Here is a 20,685-nt window from a genome sequence, read left to right on the forward strand (position 1 = left end):
CAGTTCCTCTACCAAAGTCACATGGTCAGGAACAGAGACAGCCGTAGACTTGACTCCTTATCCAAAACTCCTTCCAGAAGGCAAAAGTGTCCTGACACCTGATGTGGACTGACCGCTGCTAATTATCACAGCATGTCCCAATTACAAGAACACTTGTGCTGAGTGACTCATTCCCCAGTAGCCATGCAGACACTGGAATGATGGGGGTTTATTTGCTATACTCACAGATGTATGTACAAGGATGTTCACTGAATAATTCTGTGCCCTCAAAATTTTTAAAAAGCAAATTTCAGAATATTATATACTATGCTAACATTTCTATAAATTAAAATAATTACATAATATTGAGTACATATGTATAAGCAAAAGTGTAAAAGTATGGACTGAATAAATACCAAATTCATGATAATGGTTTCCTTTAGGAAAGAAAAGGAATAAGATAAGAGAGGTAACATAGGGACTTCAGTTTTATTGTGATTTTTTTCTTCTTAAAAATTTTTTTTAAATCTGAATCCAAAACTTAAAAATATTTTATAATTCTTTGTTCATTTCTGCATCAAATGTATTTTTCAAAGCATTTTAATAAGCCTGAAATTTCACATGTAAGTTTCAAATACTTTTCCTTCCACTCCAGACAACGCTCCCAGTTTCCTCATCTGTTAAAGGAAGAAAAGGTAGATTAGATTACTTCTAAGATCCCTTTCAGCCTTGATACTCGAGCTTCCTTCAAAATCTCAAGGCTTTGAAGAGATTACAGATGAATGACCTTTTGTCTGAGTAAATTCTGGAAAGGGGCTAGGAATATACTGTCAGCTATTTCAAGGGAAGTAAGCCCTGAAACATTTTTGTTTTAAACTATGAAAGCTTTTTTTCTTTTCACAGTAGCCTTAGCCCAGAGGCATTCCCCAGTTAGTGTCTTAGCTATTTATATTCTGGGAACCCTGTCTAAATTAAGCTTCCACACAAGGTTTATGTATGATAAGGTCTGGCTATTCTGTTTCTCTCCCGCCATCTCAAGCCAAAAGCCTTGTCATGAAACTTTATTATCACTAATTCTTGTATAAAACACTAGGCTTAAAGGTTTGGTGACCATATATTGACCACAAAAGGAGAACTTGTGATCTGACACAGGTCTGATGATGGGACAGAATATTTGCAATCAGGATGGTCCAGCAAATCCTCAGTCTTGTGGGAGACTGAAGGAACCAGTTAATAGGTTGGATGGGAAGACTAGCAGAACCAAGGATTTTATACATAATCACGCTGTCCTTCAAGAGCACACAAACCCTTCCAAAGTAATACGAGGGAGAAGTTTCAACCAAGAGAGAATACATCAGCAAAAGGACTGATGATGAGTATTTAATATATTTCATTGTAGAGTTAAGAATAAAACAAGGGTTAAGAAATGGATAGAAGAATAGTATGTGAACAAAATAGAAACAAGGCAACCAAGATAATGGGAGGAGATGAGATAAAAGGGAAAATAGAAAGATTTTGACTCTGAGAAAAAAAGATACCATTTTAAATTGAAAGTATATTATTAGTTTTAAAAAGAGGAACTAAGTGTACTAGAAAATATTTTAAAACGAAGATAGGAACTTCCCTGTGTGGTCCAGTGGTTAAGAATCTGCCTTCCAATGCAGGGGATGTGGGTTCGATCCCTGGTCAGGGAGCTAGGATCCCACATGCCATGGAGCAACAAAGCCCTCACACTCCAGAGCCCACGTGCCACAACTAGAGAAAAGCTCATGCACTGCAACGAAGAGCCCACACACCACAATGAAAAATCTCGCATGCTGCAAAAAAGATCCCACCTGCCGCAACTAAGACCTAACGTAGCCAAATAAATAAAATTAAAAAAAGAAAAGGATAACCATTACATGCACACCCATGTTCACTGCAGCGTTATTTGCAACAGTCAAGACATGGAAATAACCTAAGTGTCCATCAATGGATGAATGGATAAAGAAGATATGGTATATACATGCAATGGAATACTACTTGTTCATAAAAAAGGAAGCAAATGTTGCCATTTGCAGCAACATGGATGGACCTTAATGACAATATGCTAAGTGAAACAAGTCAGACAAAGAAAGACAAATATTATCTCACTCATGTGTGGAATCTTAAAACAAACAAACTCATATTACAGAGAAAACAGACTGTTGGTTGCCAGAGGCAGGGGATGAAGGGTGGGCAAAATGGGTGAAGCAGGTCAACATGTACAAACTTCCATTTGTAAAATAAATAAGTCATGGGGTGTAATGTACATCATGGTGACTCTAGTTAATAATACTGTATTGAATATTTGAAAGTTGCTAAAAGAGTAAATCTTAAAAGTTCTCATCAGAAGAAAAAAATTGTAACTTTGTGATGATGAATATTAACTAGACTTATTATGGTGATCATTTCATAATATTTATAAATATTGAATCATTATGTTGTACACTTGAATCTAATATGTTATATGTCAATTTCAAAAAAGAAACAAAAATAACTATTACAACTAATAATACAAATTTTCCCAAATACCAAAAGAAATGTTTTCAAATAGTAAAGAAACATAGTAAGTATAATACATACAATAATTTTAGCATTGAATAAATGGCAGAGTTAAAAAGGAATGATTTCCAGGAAATATTATTAAGTGAAAAAAGCAAAACACTAAAGAGTATGCATATTGTGCTACCTTTTGTGTTAGAAGAGGGAGATTAAAAAAAAACACAATTGTTTGCAAAAAGAAATACAGGAAAAATAACCAAAAAACAATGAAATTGATTACAGATCTTCCTTGATTTACATCACAATTATCCCATCATAAATTGCAGTTAACACACCTAACCTACCAAACAACATAGCTTAGCCTCACCTACTTTAAACATGCTCAGAACACTTACATTAGCCTACAGTTTGGCAAAATCATCTAACACAAAATGATATTCAATAAAGTTTGAATATCTCATATAATTTATTGAATATGTACTGAAAGTGAAAAACGATAATTGTTAAGTGTATCAGTTGTTTCCCCTTGTGATCACAGGGCTGACTGTGAGCTGCAGCTCACTGTCACTGCCCAGAATCACGAGAGTTCATACTGCATATCACTACCTGGAAAAAGATCAAAATTCAAAATTTGAAGTATAGTTTCTACTGAATGCATACTGATTTCACACCATCAAAAAGTCTTAAATGGAAAGGTTGTAAGTTGGAGACATACAAAGAGTGGAGAGAAATGAGGAGGAATGGATAGGAAGGGGACTGATGCTTCTCTGATGCTAATCTTCTACATATTCAAATAATGAAATTAAATCAACAAGAACTGGGGAGACCTAAAACCAGATGTGAAAAGAAACAAGTGAACTTAATTGCATTTCAAATGAATGAGAGAACATGGAAAGCAGATTTCAAACTCTATTTTTAGTAGGTTTGTTTTTCATAGGGATATGGATGCAAGAATTCTGAATCTTATATTTATTGTAAGATTGAGTAAGAGAGTAAATGTTAGTATGTTTGAGGAAGCCAGAGTTCTCACTGTGTAAGAAAAGAGGTACAATTACAGATGGGGGAAATAGAGGAAGATCCCTGTGGTGCTGAATTGTTATAAGCATGAACTCATGATTTCTAAAACATGCCTGTAACACTAAACATCCCTAATGCCCAGATCTTTGTTTATAGTAGCAGTGGTATCACCAAGTTTCAGGGAAAGGTGGATGTTGAAAATGTGGCTTGTTGCCGTCCAGAGTAGGCTGCCCCGAAATGTGCCTCAATGGCATATTGATTATTTTGAATTAAAGTTACTTAAATGGTCAACACAAGAGGGACACTCTGACCCTCCTTTCTGTTTCCCTAAAAGCAGGAGATAAATCTTTCATGTAACAGGTGCACTCCCAGCTGCTGGAGGTAGAAGGACACCATAATCACCAAAGACAGGGAATTAGGGCCAAGAAGCCTATATAAACAAACTTGTTACTTCTCTAGTTTACTACTCCAAGCCCAAACTCTGTTTAGATTCTTCACTGATTGGGCACCCAAAACCTAAGTTTCTTTCTCCTGGCAATTCCTCACAAACTTATTGTTTCTTTGCCTATAAAGTATAAAAGCTGCCTGCTTTGGCCACTTCTTAGGTCCCATTTCTATAGCACCTCCATGTGCATCAATTAAAATGTGTTTCTTTTTCTCCTATTAATCTGTATTGTGTCAATTTTATTATTAGTCCAGCCACAAGAACTCAAGAAGGGTAGAGGGGAAAATTTCTCCCTCCCCAACAGGCTTATGATATGCAAAAAAATTTAACGGGGATCTACATTTCACATTATTAATGTAAATTCCAGAATGTGTTACATATGTGAAAGGTAAATCCGTAAAGCAAATAAGAGAAAAATTAACAAAATATTTTACAAACTTTGTGAAGGATTTTTTAAACAAGAACTAGAAAGCAGGGACTTCCCTGGTGGTGCAGTGGTTAAGAATCTGCCTGCCAATGCAGGGGACACGGGTTCCATCCCTAGTCCAAAAAGATCCCACATGCCACAGAGCAACTAAGCCCGTGTGCCACAACTACTGAGTCTGAGCTCTAGAGCCTGTGAGCCACAACTACTGAGCCCACGCACCACAACTACTGAAGCCCGCGTGCCTAGAGTCCATACTCTGCAAAAAGAGAAGCCACCGCAATGAGAAACCCGCACATTGCAACAAAGAGTGGCCCCCACTCACCAGAACTAGAGAAAGTCCATGTGCAGCAACAAAGACCCAACACTGCCAAAAAATTAAAAAAAGAGCTAGAAAGCAAAAACCATAAGGAATAAAGTTGATGAGATTTGACTATATCAAATAAAGGATTTCTGTTCAACAAAGCATACCATACCGTGCAGTGGTATGGTGACAGATTAGAAAATGTTTGCAACATATAAAACCAATAAGGAATTAATTTCTAGGTTATACCAGGAACACCTGAAAACATATAGGAAAAGGAAACGACATCCATTTTTTAAGGTAAGTAACATAAATAAATAATCTGATTCACAAAATGGAAAAAACAAATGACTAGCAAATATATGCCCCTCAAGACAAGGTCTTTTTCTTCCTTCAACACACAAGATTTTCTTCTTCTGGCCATTGAGTCCCTGCACCAGTCATTGCCTCAGTCTTTAATGCTTTTCTCCTAAAACTTCCTATGACTGACTCCTTCTTGCTCTTCAGATTTTAGTTTAAATGTTATCTTTTCAGAGAGGTCTTTCTGAAACCAAGAGGGGCCCTGTGAGGCTCCTGGGCATGGAGGCCTTTTTGTCCCCCATTTCTTGTAGGCAAGACTCCAGCCTCCATGACCTTCCCTGAGTTCCAAAGGGCAGATTCAAACGGTTGCTAATGAAGGGAGGAGCAGTGAGGAAACCACCTGAGGCAAGATTAAAGGGACAAGAGAAGCTCATCAAGATTAGGAGACCCACCACCCGAGACCCTAATCTTGTCAGCAACCCTACCCTTTTGAAATTTTGCAGAAGAAAGAAGAATGCAAGACTGTCACTGCCTTGATCCTTTTCACTTACCCCTGACCACAAGTCCCAACCATAAGACCTCTCCTTATTCCCCAGGGACGGGGGCACAGTTCTTGAGGTGCTAGCCTACTGGGTTCCCTCTTTGCCTGGCAAAGAAATAAAGCCACTCTTTCTTTCTCCTCCATAACTGCCTCCATATTTCTGTCTGGCATCGGTGCACAGAGAGCCAAGATTTTGGCATCAAATTTTCAGGGCTTGTCTGGGATAGACTCATAGGCAGGCAGCCTCATAGGGCCCCTTGGCTTGATCGGACCCTCAGGGATTTCTCCCCACACCAACCTCCTCAGGAAGAGCAGAGGGTTGGAGGATTTCTCTGAGGTCAAACTGCCAGGGTTCCCCTGCCATAGGGCCGCTCCCCTATCACACCCAGCTTGCCTTCTCGGTTGTGGAACTCCAAGGCTGCAGTGGAGAATGGGGGAGAGGTTGCCCTAGCAGCTGCTGAGGCTTTCTTTGCCTTGAGGACACCTTCCTTTTCCCTTTCCCACATCAGCTCAGGCTTCTACTCCGAGAAGGCATTAACTCTTGAAGGATCAGAAAGAGGGCATTTGGTACATTGTGACACACCTGCCAGCAATTTGGTTAAGTCCCACGGAGTGCACACCGGGATTTTTTGACTTTGTCCGTTTGGGGAACTTCAGTTCCAATTTGGAGAATTATCCCTGTGAAGGGAAATTCTGTTTGTAAGGTGTCAATCTGGACAAAGGTCACAGGTCTAGTGGGACTGGGAAGTCATGTTTGGGGCATTTTTGCCATTTGGCTTTTGATTTCTGGGCTTCTCTTTGCCTTTTGTTTTGAGTGTGGCTTCTGGCTGGTGAGGTTTGGTTTGGTTTGGTTGGAGTGCACAGACATCTGTTACTAATTGCTTAAGCTAGAATGGGAAGCACTTCCTCTAAAGTTCCACCTGAGAATCCCTTGGGAAAAATTTTGAATGACTGGTTGACCTATAGCTATGATTCAGTGACAAAAAGAAAAATGGCCTGAAAATGGGTCTCTTACAATTAGCTCCTGACATTCTAAATGATCTCCTTCTAACTTTTCCCAACTCTTAAGGGGAAACCAAGTTTCCCCTCTACTCCTGCAAGTTTCCGTACTCCTTCAGATACTTCTGATCAAACTAAGACACCATCTCCCCAGAGGGACTATCCCTGCTGGGACAACATTTTATCAGCCAGTCTGCCCCTGTTATCAGGGCCAATTTAAGCACTAGGTGGTCTAAATTTTAGCTATGAAACTATGACCATGGAGAAAGAAAGGATTTTTGACAGTGTGGCCACAATATTCTTTAGACTCTGGCGAAAATTGGTTAAGATAAAAACTTTTTTTGGAAATTGCAAAATCAGTTCTTTTTGCATGTACAATTAGAGAAAAGTAGCTTGTTAAAATACTTTTTTTCAGAATTCTGACCCTGAGGGAACAAGTCCTACTTGGAGAACTTACTTTTCTCTCCCTGTGCCTTGAGACCATGGCTCTCAGGAACACTTATCTAATCTAGATGATTTCCAATTCCTGAGACTGAGAAGAAAAAGGAGGGGGTGCGGGGAGAAGCCTTTAAAATTTTTTTTTCTTATTCCAACTGTTATTTATAAACTAGTGAGTTTTATATTGTGATATCTGATTCATGACTAAGTTTGGAAAATGAAGCTATGAGATCTCTCGTTGTGTCTGTCTCAGTATGTGTCTTTGTCTTTGGATATTACTGCTGAGGTTAATTTGTAAAGCACTCTAATTGGCTTAAAGAAAAATAAGCACTTACAAATCAAACAATTCTAAATAGAAGAGAAATTAAGCTAAATGAATTTCAGGTTCACGTGAACTGGGAAATATTAGTATTAAATTAGTACATGGTAATAATGTTTAAGTCTGTTGATCTAATTTATATAGACATATCTTATAATACTTTCATTGCACCTAGGTTTACTATAAGTTAAATAAGACCTTATTATATCTGTTGCAAATTTGTCAGCAAGGAAAGTAACTCCATGTGAGGAAACTTTTAAGAAAAGAAAATGCAAATGAGATAAGAGCTTTTAGATAAACTCTATTAAGAATAAATATGCTTTAGGACTAAAATAGTCTCTCCAGATTCTGGTAACTTAAAATTCTAGAGCTGTGCTAAATTAAGTGATGGAAGCTTATTGAATAGCTAGCTCATTCCCAAATAAAATAAGATACTGAAACATTAATTACTGAACATTGGCTTCCTTTTACAGAGAAACAAAAGGTATTTAGGACTATTAATGATGTTTGGTGCCACGTTCTCTAAAGAAAGCAAATGTTTTTAGAAAATATCACTGGTATTTATGTTCACCAGTCTACAGAATGCTAATGTAAAGGACAGTTTATAATTGCTTACTTCTTAGTTTTCACAAGAAATTACGGTTTTAAGAGCTAAGGATTCTAATTTAAACATGTAATTAAAGCTAATAGAAATAATAAAGGAAGCATTTCAGTATAGAGTAGGAAAGTAGGATGTATGTTTTCAGTAAAGAAGCCATGAGGAATGGAATTGCATTTTATTAAGGGAAAAAGAAGCAGGTCTGACTTATAGCTGGCTGTTTCTGAATGGGAAATAAAGTGATGGATACAGAAATGATAAAAAGATTTGTGGAAAGTGGACCCCAAGAAAAGAGTTTTGCGCATGGTCAGGATTGACTAAAATTAAAATAAATTTAATTGAGTAATATGAATTTTAAAAATAAGTGGGTACAGTGCTTCCCTGGTGGTGCAGTGGTTGAGAGTCCGCCTGCCGATGCGGGGGACACGGGTTCGTGTCCCGGTCCGGGAGGATCCCACATACCGCGGAGCGGCTGGGCCCGTGAGCCATGGCCGCTGAGCCTGCGCGTCCAGAGCCTGTGCTCTGCGACGGGAGAGGCCACAACAGTGAGAGGCCCGTGTACAGCAAAAATAAAAAAATAAAATAAGTGGGTACAAAAGTTGAATTTGGTTTTTCTCTCTTAAGAGGACAAGATTTCTTAATATGTTGAACTGCCTTTGATAACAGATTTCAAATTTCATTATCCCTTAAGTGATCTGTTCTGTATTTGCCTTTGAAATCTTTTGTTACTTTGGCTAAGTGAATAGCTATTGTTTCACAGTGACCTGTGATCCTATCTGGTTGAGTGTTCTAAACCCTTTTTGACTTTTTTTTTTGGACAAAACTTCCTAAATCAAAATAAAGTCCTTTGACCTCTAGCTAACTTTGGGATGCTTCAAAGGGTCCCTGAAACATCCCAAAGACAGATATTAAACTAATTAGGTTCATTTGGTATGTTAAAAGTACAGGGGAAGTATTGTCAAATGAGTAATAAATCTTTGGGTTTATTGTATGGTAAATGTCTACTAATATATATATTTTAGAAATTATATGGAATTCCTAAAGATCTGACATGTCCTGGTAAAATATTATCAGTCATAATTCAATCTTAAAGTGTTGTATGTCACAGTAGTAACCAAGTTACTTTGTCAATTGTATTGTAATCATATTTTAAACATGCCTTCTTAAGTCTTTTGTCATTATACACTTATGGTTTTATTCTGATGCCTTTGCAAAAACGCTTTTTCTTCAAGAAGATTTAGAGAAAAGACTTTTGGATAAATACAAGTTTTTGACTTTCAGACCATAATGCTGAACTGGGTAAGAAATTGAAGAATATTAATGAAAAACCTGATGGCTTCATAAAGCTGTTAACAAAAAGGATTAGTTACATAGAACTGAGTGAACTGGTGAATATGGTTATAATTTTTATAGCTTCTATCTGAAAAATTACTAGTTTGAATCTGTGTTTTCCAGGTGCAAGGAAAACCTTCCCTTCAAACTAATTATGACTTATAGTAATTTGGTAAATTTTACCTTCGTAAACAAAATTGAAAACTTTATCTTTTCTCTCTATCTGCTCCCTCCAGATATTGGAAACTCTTAGGTTCCCAACAGCTTTATCAGATCAATTAGGAAGGCTACCTCACTAACAGGTGCAGAAATCTCAAGGTATTTTGGGAACCTTGAAAAGGAAGGAATTCACCTAGATCTGTTAGGTGAAATCTGTGATAAGCCCTTGGCATGACTTTCCTAGCCCTGAGAAGTCTTTTAAAAATCCAGTCAGAGACTGCTTATAAAAGTTCAGTAAGTAAAAAGTCTATATAATCAATTACAGTTATATAAATCATCAGGCCAAATTTATTGATACCAGACTTATTTTGCAAACAAATTAGTCTTAATTTGGTTACATTTGGTAGAAAAGAGGGTAATTTTAGAGAGAAAAAGATTATGTTTCAGTGAATATTAAATTCCACCTTTGTTAATGGAGGTCTGTACTTACTAAGTCTCCCTCCCAGATAGTTCCTTGCTGTTATGTTATATTAATGTAAAGTTTAATTATTAAAAGGACACTGTTTGTCTCTGAAGCTCTTCTTAGTAATCTGTCTTTGCATGAAGATCAGATGCCCCACAACCAGCAACCAGGGATTATGCATACTGGAAAAGACATAATTTAAAGGACTATCCCCAATCCAGATGGAAGGACCCATATCAGGTACTCTTAACTAGCTCATGCATAGTAAAACTGAAGGGAATTGCCCGTAGGATTAATTTTCACTCACAAAGGGCCCCTGCACCAGACTGGCCTCTAGAGAGGGTGGCTGACCTCAAAATCATCTTAAAACAATGCTCAAACAAAGGAGAAACTACACTCATACCAGGACGAAAAGAAGACAACATCAGAAGTAGATAGCTTACCCAAGATGCTGGACCTGACTTGTATGATCATTTACAATGTTTTCTTGACTTCTTGGACCCTTGCATATGAATCAAATGTTTTCCTATCATGGGCACAATCCTATGCTAATTTTTTTTAAAAAAAACTAATCCAATTGTTGGATTTGTGACCAATTACCTGTGTCTAGTAATTCTGGGTTACCTTGGTGGATTTCTCCACTCCAAGGCTCTAATTGGTTGGCTCATAGGAAATTTATTTTAAAAGAAAAATTATAGTCATGTTCAGGCCACTATTGATATTACTAGGTGGAATCCCCTCACCTAGCAAGTTAATAACGCCTGCTCTGACTCTGGCCATAAATATGAATTTTCCTCTACTACTCAAGTTCAGAGCAACAAGCAAAATTTCAGCCAAAGAATAAACTTCCTACAATTATGGGATGGATTTATGTAGTTAACAGCTAACTATGGTAATTTAAGTTTAAAGTCACCTCTATGTTGGGAACTATTAAATCATACTAATCATAATCAGTCTAGTAACATTAGGATATTAAGCTGGGTGCCTTATGGACAGTGCCAATACATAATTTCCCTTAGAGATAAGGATTGGTACAGAACAGACTAAGTCAGATGACCTGGGATATACTGGGCCTAATGGAAGTTCTTGGCTTAACTCTTACTTATGACTTTACTATGTTATTTGCAGTTTGTCTGTTTTACAAAATTGTTGTTTCTTACATTACCAAATGTGTGACTGAGCCTCTGATGAAATGATGTGTAGTTCCATATGAGATCAATGATTGTAATAGTGTAACTCTACATATGGGAAGAAGCAAGAAGAGGGAATATTTTCCTGGACCATAAGAGATTAGTAAGGCAGTGGTCCAGAGACTTTTGCTGCAAGAAAGGCTTAGTCCAATAATAGCACATCGAGTGGCCTGTCAGTGAAATCTTCACCAAACCTGGAAATGAGCATTTCTAGCACTGTGGGATGAAATGGTCATGAAATGCCTCCCAAACCACGGTCAAATTTATGACCTTGAAGGGGCCCTGCCATCTGAAAATTGGCACTTGCCATCTGCCTCTGCAAGGATTAAGTCAATGTCCACTGTGGTCACTGACCTTCAACACCCCCTGAAAGGAATTCAGGGTGGAGATCAGGAATGAGGCATTCTGTGCTCTGAGAAAACCTGGCACAACAGGACTTTAGATAGTTAATGTTTTCAGGAGATTTTATGATCCAAAATTCTAGTATCTTCTCATATCTAGAAAAGCAGTGAAATCATTAACAGTGACATCTGCTTTAACATTGAGGAGGGGACTGCATTTGAAAGTCAAAGTGGAGTAACTATGGTAAAACTAGATGACCACTGTGGATGTGATTTCAAATGCATTCATTCCAATTTTTTTGCAAACTTGAATTTTCTGAACTATATCAGACTCCACAAAGATTTTAAAATTCCCCCATTCTCTTCAACTGATCAAGGTTGAATAGAGGTCTTTCCAGCCAGAACTGGAAAAAGCATTGGAAGTTACAAAAACCCTTCTTAAGGACATTATTAAGAAAACTCTCACAAAGCTATGCAAAAAAACTCATCTAAAATGGGACAAGGTCTTGCCAGTTATGGCAAGCTCTTGTTCAACAGATTGGTCAATTGTTAATCGCTATGCATGAGTTTGTGTTCCACAGGTCTCCCCGTCACCTGAAAGCTCCCTTGCATGCCCTCAAAGCAGAAGACCAGGTGCTGACCAGCCAAGCCTGCCTACAGTCAGCAATCAGACTCCTGGGAAGCAGACATCTCACCCTTTGGGAAACTTTAAGTATTTGTTCTGACAAGCAGAATGAAAGTTCTGTTTTCTTATCCTTTCTCATACTTTATTCATACACTGATTCTTTCAATAATTCTAACTGCTAGATATGTGGTCAACTTCCTATTTCCATGTCTTCAGGATTGCCTTGATGGATTTTCCCCATACAGGGAATGATTTGGAAACAACTGGCTTCAGACTTATTCTCCTAAATTCCTAAGAAAATGAAATCTATTCTGTCTACTAAAGTTGACACTTCTCTTACCTCTAACTGGATCTATTGCACCAAAGTGGCAGAACAAGGGATTGAAATCTTAATCATATAAGACTCGGATCCAGGACTTGGAGCTCAAATGTTTCTAATTCGGTATCTATTCCCCAAAATTTAGGCAGGACTATGCCCCATCTCAGCAGGAAGTAGTTAGAGCAGTTGTCGCCCTGTTCCCTGACAGATTTGGGGAAAGAGAAAACCAAAGTAGGGATTAAACCCCCCTAAAACCAAGTTCTTCTGCTGAGTTTATGATTAACATCTCTATCCAAAACGATTGTTCCCTTTCTCATCCAACATATGTTCTCCTCAAGATTGAGGAGTATCAAAGAAAAGGGGAGAGTGAAACTGAGCAGAGCCCTGTGGGGCTCCTGGGCATGGAGGCCTTTTTGTCCCCCATTTCTTGTAGGCAAGACTCCAGCCTCCATGACCTTCCCTGAGTTCCAAAGGGCAGATTCAAACAGTTGCTAATGAAGGGAGGAGCAGCAGCGAGGAAACCACCTGAGGCAAGATTAAAGGGACAAGAGAAGCTCATCAAGATTAGGAGACCCACCACCTGAGACCCTGCACACACCCTAATCTTGTCAGCAACCCTACCCTTTTGAAACTTTGCAGAAGAAAGAAGGATGCAAGACTGTCACTGCCTTGATCCTTTTCACTTACCCCTGACCACAAGCCCCAACTATAAAACCTCTCCCTATTCTCCAGGGAGGGGGGCAGAGTTCTTGAGGCGCTAGACTACTTGCGTTCCCTCTTTGCCTGGCAAAGAAATAAAGCCACTCTTTCTTTCTCCTCCATAACTCTGACTCCATATTTCTGTTTGGCATTGGTGCACAGAGAGCCAAGATTTTGGCCTCATTTCCATTCTGCTCCACTTACCATAGCCATCCCACTACTTGCCCCATCATTCTTTATTACACCAACCTGTTTTATTTTCATCATATATTTATTATTCAGTGGCATATTCTTCTTTATCTATATGTTAATTCCTCTCTCTAACTTGATAGTAAGACCCATGGAGTAGGAAATTTGTCTGTCTTGTTCAACCTTGTGCCAATGTTTAGCACAAAGTTGGTGTTCAATTAATATTTGTTGAGTTAATAAATATATTAATATATGAAAAATGTAATGCAATCCCTGTTGCTGCTTAATGAGTTTTCCAGACAAGAATGTTCAGTCATAATTAAATGACTAATTAATGGAATCTTGCCAAGTAGTGTCAAGCATCAGATGGAGAACTGGACAGGATGACCATTTAATAGGATCCTTCTAAAAATAATATATTATGAGTCAAAGGAACACAGTTCCCTTGGATACCTTGTTTTGACCACAGTGGCTAGAGCTCATTATTTTAGTCCAATGGATTAAGCCAATTGAAATTCAATCTTCTTTAGGACTGTGCACATTCTAAACACCATCAGGCAGAGGGGCCCTGATGTGAATTCCATCAACAAGAGGTGGTATTTGTGTGGAATATTCCACCAGGCAGAAATACTCTACTCATGAATCTTTGTGACTCAACATCACAGACAGTTGCTTCCCACTTTAAATCCTGGGGAGTGACAGTCACCACACGATAATGGAAAACCCCTACATTTTGCTAACCAGATCCCATGTGAAAAAATCCAGTCGTTTCTTATGATCATATCTCATGAGGAAGCAAGATCTCATGGTACCACATCTGCCATTTCAGTTAAGGCACGGAGACCCTGATTTAACAAATTGTTGAATTTATCTCAACAGAGTAATTACATGCTTGGAAAATCTGTCATAGGGCTTCTCAACATGCCATGTGATTTCTAATGATCCATTTTTGTAATCTTCACTTGCCCAGTATAACATGAGCTTCATCCCTGTGGATTTGCAGGGATGTCTATTTATGAGGTTTGGTTTGGTTTGGTTTGGTTTGACCTTAGGTGAAGAGTTAAATTAAATATAATCCTAATTCTTAACACATTATCATCATCAGTCCAGGCAAAACACCTCTCTTGCTCTATTTAATCTCTTTTTTTTTGCGGTACGCGGGCCTCTCACTGCTGTGGCCTCTCCCGTTGCGGAGCACAGCCTCCAGATGCGCAGGCTCAGCGGCCATGGCTCACGGGCCTAGCCGCTCCGCGGCATGTGGGATCTTCCCGGACCGGGGCACGAACCCGTGTCCCCTGCATCGGCAGGCGGACTCTCAACCACTGTGCCACCAGGGAAGCCCTCTATTTAATCTCTTTACTTTTTGCCTTCATTTCTGACCCCACAAAGTCACTAACTATAATGTATTTTATATAATATTCTGAACTAGGCATATATCCTCATGAAATTTGTGGTGTTGTATGTTTATGTACTTTTAATATAATTTCAATCTGTTTCTTCTACCACTTCAACACCATGTTTAAGATATATCTATTTCTGCATGAATATCTAATTCAAAGCTTCTATTTCAGTCTGTACTCACTTATTTTAATTACCCATGCTTTTGTGCAAATGTTACTGCTATTGTCAACAGAATCTTATATTCTACATTATTTTCAAGTTTGTTATTACTGGCCTGGAGAAACAGTGTTGATTTTTTTATAAGTTGACCTTGTAACCAATAATTTTGTCAAATATTATTAGTTCTAATATATTTCCATGTTGAAGAGGCCAACCAAAAAATTAATCAGTAGTCAATCTAAGAAAGAAATGGAAAATTTTATTTGAACCAACCTGATTATAAACTGAGAGACAGTCTTTCAGAAATCTCTGAGGACTGCTCTGCCCATTAGAGGTCAAATTACAGTTATATACATATTTGCGACAAAAGGTTATACATCAAAATTATTGACAGTTTATACAATTCATATCTGCACATACAAAGTGACCCTTATAAGCTTAAGAAGAAATGTTATCTCCTAAGGAGGTCTGGTTAATGCAGATATACAATACACACTAAAGGGGAGGAAGGAGGCCCAAAAAAGCAGAGAAAAGTTTTATTTAAATTTTTCTTGTCTTGCCATAAAATATGGATTTTATTTCATCAGATAGATTGGTTTTATCTCTTTCTTTTCAGTCCTTATGTCTTTTGTGTCTTTTTCTTGTTTTAGCACTTTTATGTTAAAACACAGTAATGAACAAGGCTATTCGTTGCAGTGAAAGCCTGGAAAGAATCCAAATATCTATCAATAAGGAACTATTTGGATAAACGATAGCACACCCACACAATTTTATACAGTATGCAACTATAAAAGGAAATGAGGAAGACCTCTTATTTTGGTATGGAATAATCTCTGAGATATATTGTTGAATGAAATAATAAGGTTCAGAACAGAGTATATAGAAACACTCTTTCTTTTATCTAAGGAATAGAGAGGAGATAGATACAAATGAGAGAGAGAATTTGCTCCTATAAATTGTTAAAAATGATTAAAGAAGACAATTTAGGTGATACAAACTTTGAAACTTCAGAAAGTGGGCAGTCTTCATTCCCAAAAGTCCAGAGAACTACGAAATAGAGTAGGAGGCAGGAAGATTTTATAGGATAAAGAATAAGGAGCAAGACAAATAAAAATAGAAAATGAATAAAGAACAAGGAAATAAGAATAGAGCCCAAAGATGGCTTGGCATTTGGGGATTGGCTGACTAGACTGGGCTTCTGGTCGACTGGTGCATTTACAGGGATGTGAAAGTTACCTAAGTTTCGATTTGCTGATGTGTATTCACCACCCTGGGCAGGAACGACACTATTTTGGGCCTAGAAATTTATTTCAACCAAACACTCCGGGATTTGGTACAACCTAGAGTAGAGCCAGAGCCTTAACTCTACGCTTCTAGGAGAATTTCTTGACCTGACATCCCAGCTCAGTAATTATTGTCTGTATTCATTCTGGCTAGTGCCATATCTACTGAACCCAGTTTTCAACTATTATATTTTCATACTCAATATTAAAAAGCAAAATTCAACAGAGTAAATCTGAAGATCTAATTAAGCGATTCATGAATTTAGGCAGCATCCCATCTAGCAACTAAAAGGGCACTAGCAACTAGAAGTAGTTGTACAAATGGAAGGTTTTTGTAGGAAGAAGGGTGGGGCAAGGGACCTATTAGCAAAAGAAAAGAAAGGATTATTTTTAGGCCAGGACATTTTCTTTTTTGTGGGGAGGGAATTTGGCAAGGGTTTTACCCTGCAGATGCCTCGTCTCCCTCTGGGGGATGGAGAGGACCCATGTAGCAGATTACTTCATTGGTGCTGACCAGAAAATTCCAGACTGGTTGGTTAAGATTACATTCCTGGTGAAGGTTGAAACTGCAATTAGGTCAGGTATTAAATCTAGGCTTTAAAACAAGTGGTGCCATTTGGGGCCTGTGGTTTTTCTCTTTAACACCGGGATATCTACTTGGGTCTTCTTGGTTGCTTTCTGTCCCTGCTCAATATTACAAATATCATCTTCTATTTCTTTGAAGAGGTCTATTAAGCTTAAATTAAAAGCCTTACTCCAGTTCCCTGGAGGTTCAGTGGTTAGGACTAGGCGCTTTCACTACCATGGCCCAGGTTCAATTTCTTGTCAGGGAACTAAGATCCCACAACCCGCGAGGCACTGCCAAAAATTAAATAAATAAAGCCTTAGTCCATGTTTTACATCAATTCTGTTTCCTCTAGCAAAGGTCATTTGGGTGGTATTCTTTCTCTCAAACAGACTGGACTCCCATTATCTCGATATTTTTGCCTCTGAGTTCATTTTCCCCTGGTGATATACCCAAAGTGAGGAGCTGTGGCCCAGACTCTTGTTTGTACTAACCCTGGGGAGTTGGGGGAAGAAGGTATTCCACTTTTTGTACCTTCACCAGGTGACCCTGAGCTAACCTCTAGGTTGTTGGAGAGGCTACATAAATCTCTCAAAAATCTCCCCGAAAGATCTTTTTTCTCTCTGCATTGTAATTGTCCAATCCTGGAGGTGTGATATTGTGATTTATAATAAGAAATACATATTTGGTCTTCATCCTACTTGGCACAAAGCTCTTAAAATTCTTGGAATTTCCTAAACGAGAAGAGTGATAAAAGTGAAAGGAATGTGTTTTGTTATTCATAACAAGCCCCTTTCAGCCACCTCTGAGTTTATCTTAATGTGATGACTCTTGGAGGATGGGGGCTGGTTATCAGAAGAACCAACCAGTGATTAGAGGGATTCAGCCCCATCCCTTGACCTCTAGGGAAGGGAGATGGTATGGAGATTGAGTTCATTCACCAATGGTAAATGATTTAATCATTCATGACTACATAATGAAGCCTCCCCCAAAACTATAACCAAAGTTCAGAGAGCTTTTGGGTTGGAGAACACGTCGAAGTGCTGGGAAGGCCACCCTGAGTAGGCAATGAAATCTCCATGTCTCTTCCTACAAAACCTTGCCTCATGCACCTCTTCCATCTGACAGTTGTATCCTTGTATAACAAACCAGTAATCCAGTACATAAACTCTTTTCCTGAGTTCTGTGAGCCATTCTAACAAATTATTGAACCTGAGAAGGCTGCCACTGTTGAAGGAACCCCTAATTCATAGCTGGTCAGTCAAAAGTACAGGTGACAATCTGGGGCTTGTGATTGGCATCTGAAGGGGGATAAGGAAAGCCTTGAGGGACTAAGCCCTTTAACTTGTAGGATCTGATGTTAACTCTAGGGTAAATAGGGTCATAAGTAAAGCAGCACGAGTATAATAGTAGAGAAAAATGGTGTTGTTTGTTCTTTTAGGAGGAGATGGGAGGGAGTAGGGAACAAACAGATGCTCAATAATCTGACTGCATCATTGTCATCTGCTCCACACTACGGCCAATCACCCTGCTGACTCTTCAAGTCCTGGACTAGAGCTGCTACATTTTTGTTCTACATTACAACAGAGCCGTCAGTGATCCACTGTGGACAATGGATAAAAGAGCATAACTCAAAATTTCCCTCCCCTGTCTTACTGGAGCCTGGTCTTCTACCCCATGTTGAGCTTTCCTTCCCATACCAGGTCATAATCACTTTGTATTCCCCCAAGTGTTTCTCATGGACTTCTCATGGATTTTGCTCCAGTACTTCAAATCCTAGTGCTTTTCTCTCATTTCTGTGATATGACTATGGTTCAGTTAGAAAAAGAGCCAACAGTCCTGTTAATTCACTATCATGTCAGTTAGAAAAAGAGCCAACAGTCCTGTTAATTCACTATCATGTCTAGAACCAAAAGTAGCTTTTGTTCCTTATCAGCACTAGTTGAAGTCTCATTTGACCTTTGATTTTTGAAACTTCATACCTTATAATCCTGTTTCTTCCATCTACTAGCAATTTGATCATGAGCAAATCAACTCTCTACAATCTCTGATTTCTTTGTCCCATCTCATGTAAAATAACATGCCAAATCTTCTGTAAAATGTGTTGTACAAAGTAAATAGAGAGTAATTTAGAAGCAGCATAGTGTTAGCCTTTGCTGCTTAACAAACTATCCCAAATCTTAGGGGTTTAAGACAACCTGTTAAAAAAAAATTCAACTGAATAAATTTAAAAGATCTTACTGGCTGTATTCAGTGATTCATGAATCAGGCAGCTCTGAGAAGCTGTACAAAATGAAAGACTTCTTTATTCAGAAGGAAGCAGGAACAAGGTAGTTATACTAGGCAAAAAACATATTGGTTATGGTGATGTCACTTTCCTTTAGGGGATCAGGCAATTCCTGATGAACTGGTTTAAGATTCTATTTCTGGAAGAGCTGAAAGTATGTCTCAGTTGGTGACGTGAGGCTTAACATAAGTGACTCCATTTGGGGCCTGTTGTCTTGCTTTTAACAAACCACAATTTATTTAGCTCATGATTTTGTGGGTTGGCAATTTGGGCTGGGCTCAGCTGGGTGGTTCTGGGAATTGGCTAGAATAAGGAGTATGGGGAATTAAACTGCTGGGAATTAAAAAGGTACTGCCAGACCCAGCAGCTCTGTGGAACAGCATGGGCCTGTCCTAGAAAACACAGACATGTTTGTCTGGGCCAGCAAGTAAGAGAGAGAGAGAGAGAGAGAGAGAACAAAACACTGGGACACATGTTTCTCATCAACCAGCAGGCTAACTCCAGTTTATTCACTTGGCGGCAAGAAAGGTTCTTATAGTGAGAGCGGAAGCATGTGTGGTCTAGGCTTGGAAATGGTACAGTGTTTCTTCTGTTGCATGTGATTGACCGAAGCAAGTCATAAAATCAGTCCAAACTCAAGGGGTAGAGAAGTAGACTCCACCTCATGATGGGAAGAACCATGAAGTCACAGTCCAAGGCCTTGGACGCAGAAAAGCAATCTGCACCCACTCCTGCAATTCACCACAACTGGTTAACACAATCTCTGGAGACTAATTGCTTGGGTTTTGAATGCTGGCTCTGTCTCTTAGTGGTTGTGTGACCTTGAACATTACTCGACCTCTCTGTGCCTCAGTTCCCTCATCTGTTAGATGAGGATAATTATAGCATGTATCTCATAGGGTTATTGTGAATTAAATGAGTCGATGCTTTTAAAGTGCTTAAAGCTGTGCCTGCCACAGGAGGCCTACATGTGCTTCCTTTTGTTTTGTTTTGAAGTTTGTCTTCCCATTGTCTCTCTCTACTTCCTTGCCTGTGCTCATCATGTTTCCTCTTAGACAAGAGATCAATCTCTATCACCCTCCTTCCCCCACATCAAAATTCCACCCATCCCTCAAAGCTCTGCTCAGATACTTCTTTCCCTCAGCTCTCTCCCTTTTTCCTTTTAATTGGCATTACCGCTTGCCCCTCTGCATTCCAACATCACTCTTTGATAGCAGTTGTCACATTCTGCCTTGCATGGATTATATGTTTATTCATCCCCCCAAAATAATGAGCTCCTCCATGTTCCAGGAATGCGATAAAGGGTGATGAACAAGATATACAAATCCCTGGGCTTACTGGAGTACAGTAGAGAAGACAATTGTGTATATGTTTGTCTATTCTAGATTATACCTCCTTATGGTGGGGATGAAGTCAAATTCATTTCTTCATCTTTCACATACTCTAGCTACAGTAGGGACTCAAAAGCTGTTAATTGAATCAAAATATATTGAATTGAATTAAATTGACTCAAATGTTATCAAATTGACAATGTTTTATTTGGGTCACTAGTTAACACTCTTTTTGGTTGCTTGTGCCCAGGTAGCAAGCTTGATTGCACTTAATGCTTCAATAATGTCCCTTCCCAAAACATCTCCTCAAGCTCTCCCTCTTCAGGCGCTGAAATTAAGACAGACATTTTCTCCAGCTAAAACCAAAAGGGTTAGCTTCCAGAGCAAGTGTCACTTGTGGCTCTTCATAGAGTCTGTGTGAAAAAACCCACTTATCTTCCCCTTGTGCTACTTCC

This window comes from Pseudorca crassidens, chromosome 9 (genome assembly GCF_039906515.1).
Source record: "Pseudorca crassidens isolate mPseCra1 chromosome 9, mPseCra1.hap1, whole genome shotgun sequence".
In the NCBI taxonomy this organism is placed as follows: Eukaryota; Metazoa; Chordata; class Mammalia; order Artiodactyla; family Delphinidae; genus Pseudorca; species Pseudorca crassidens.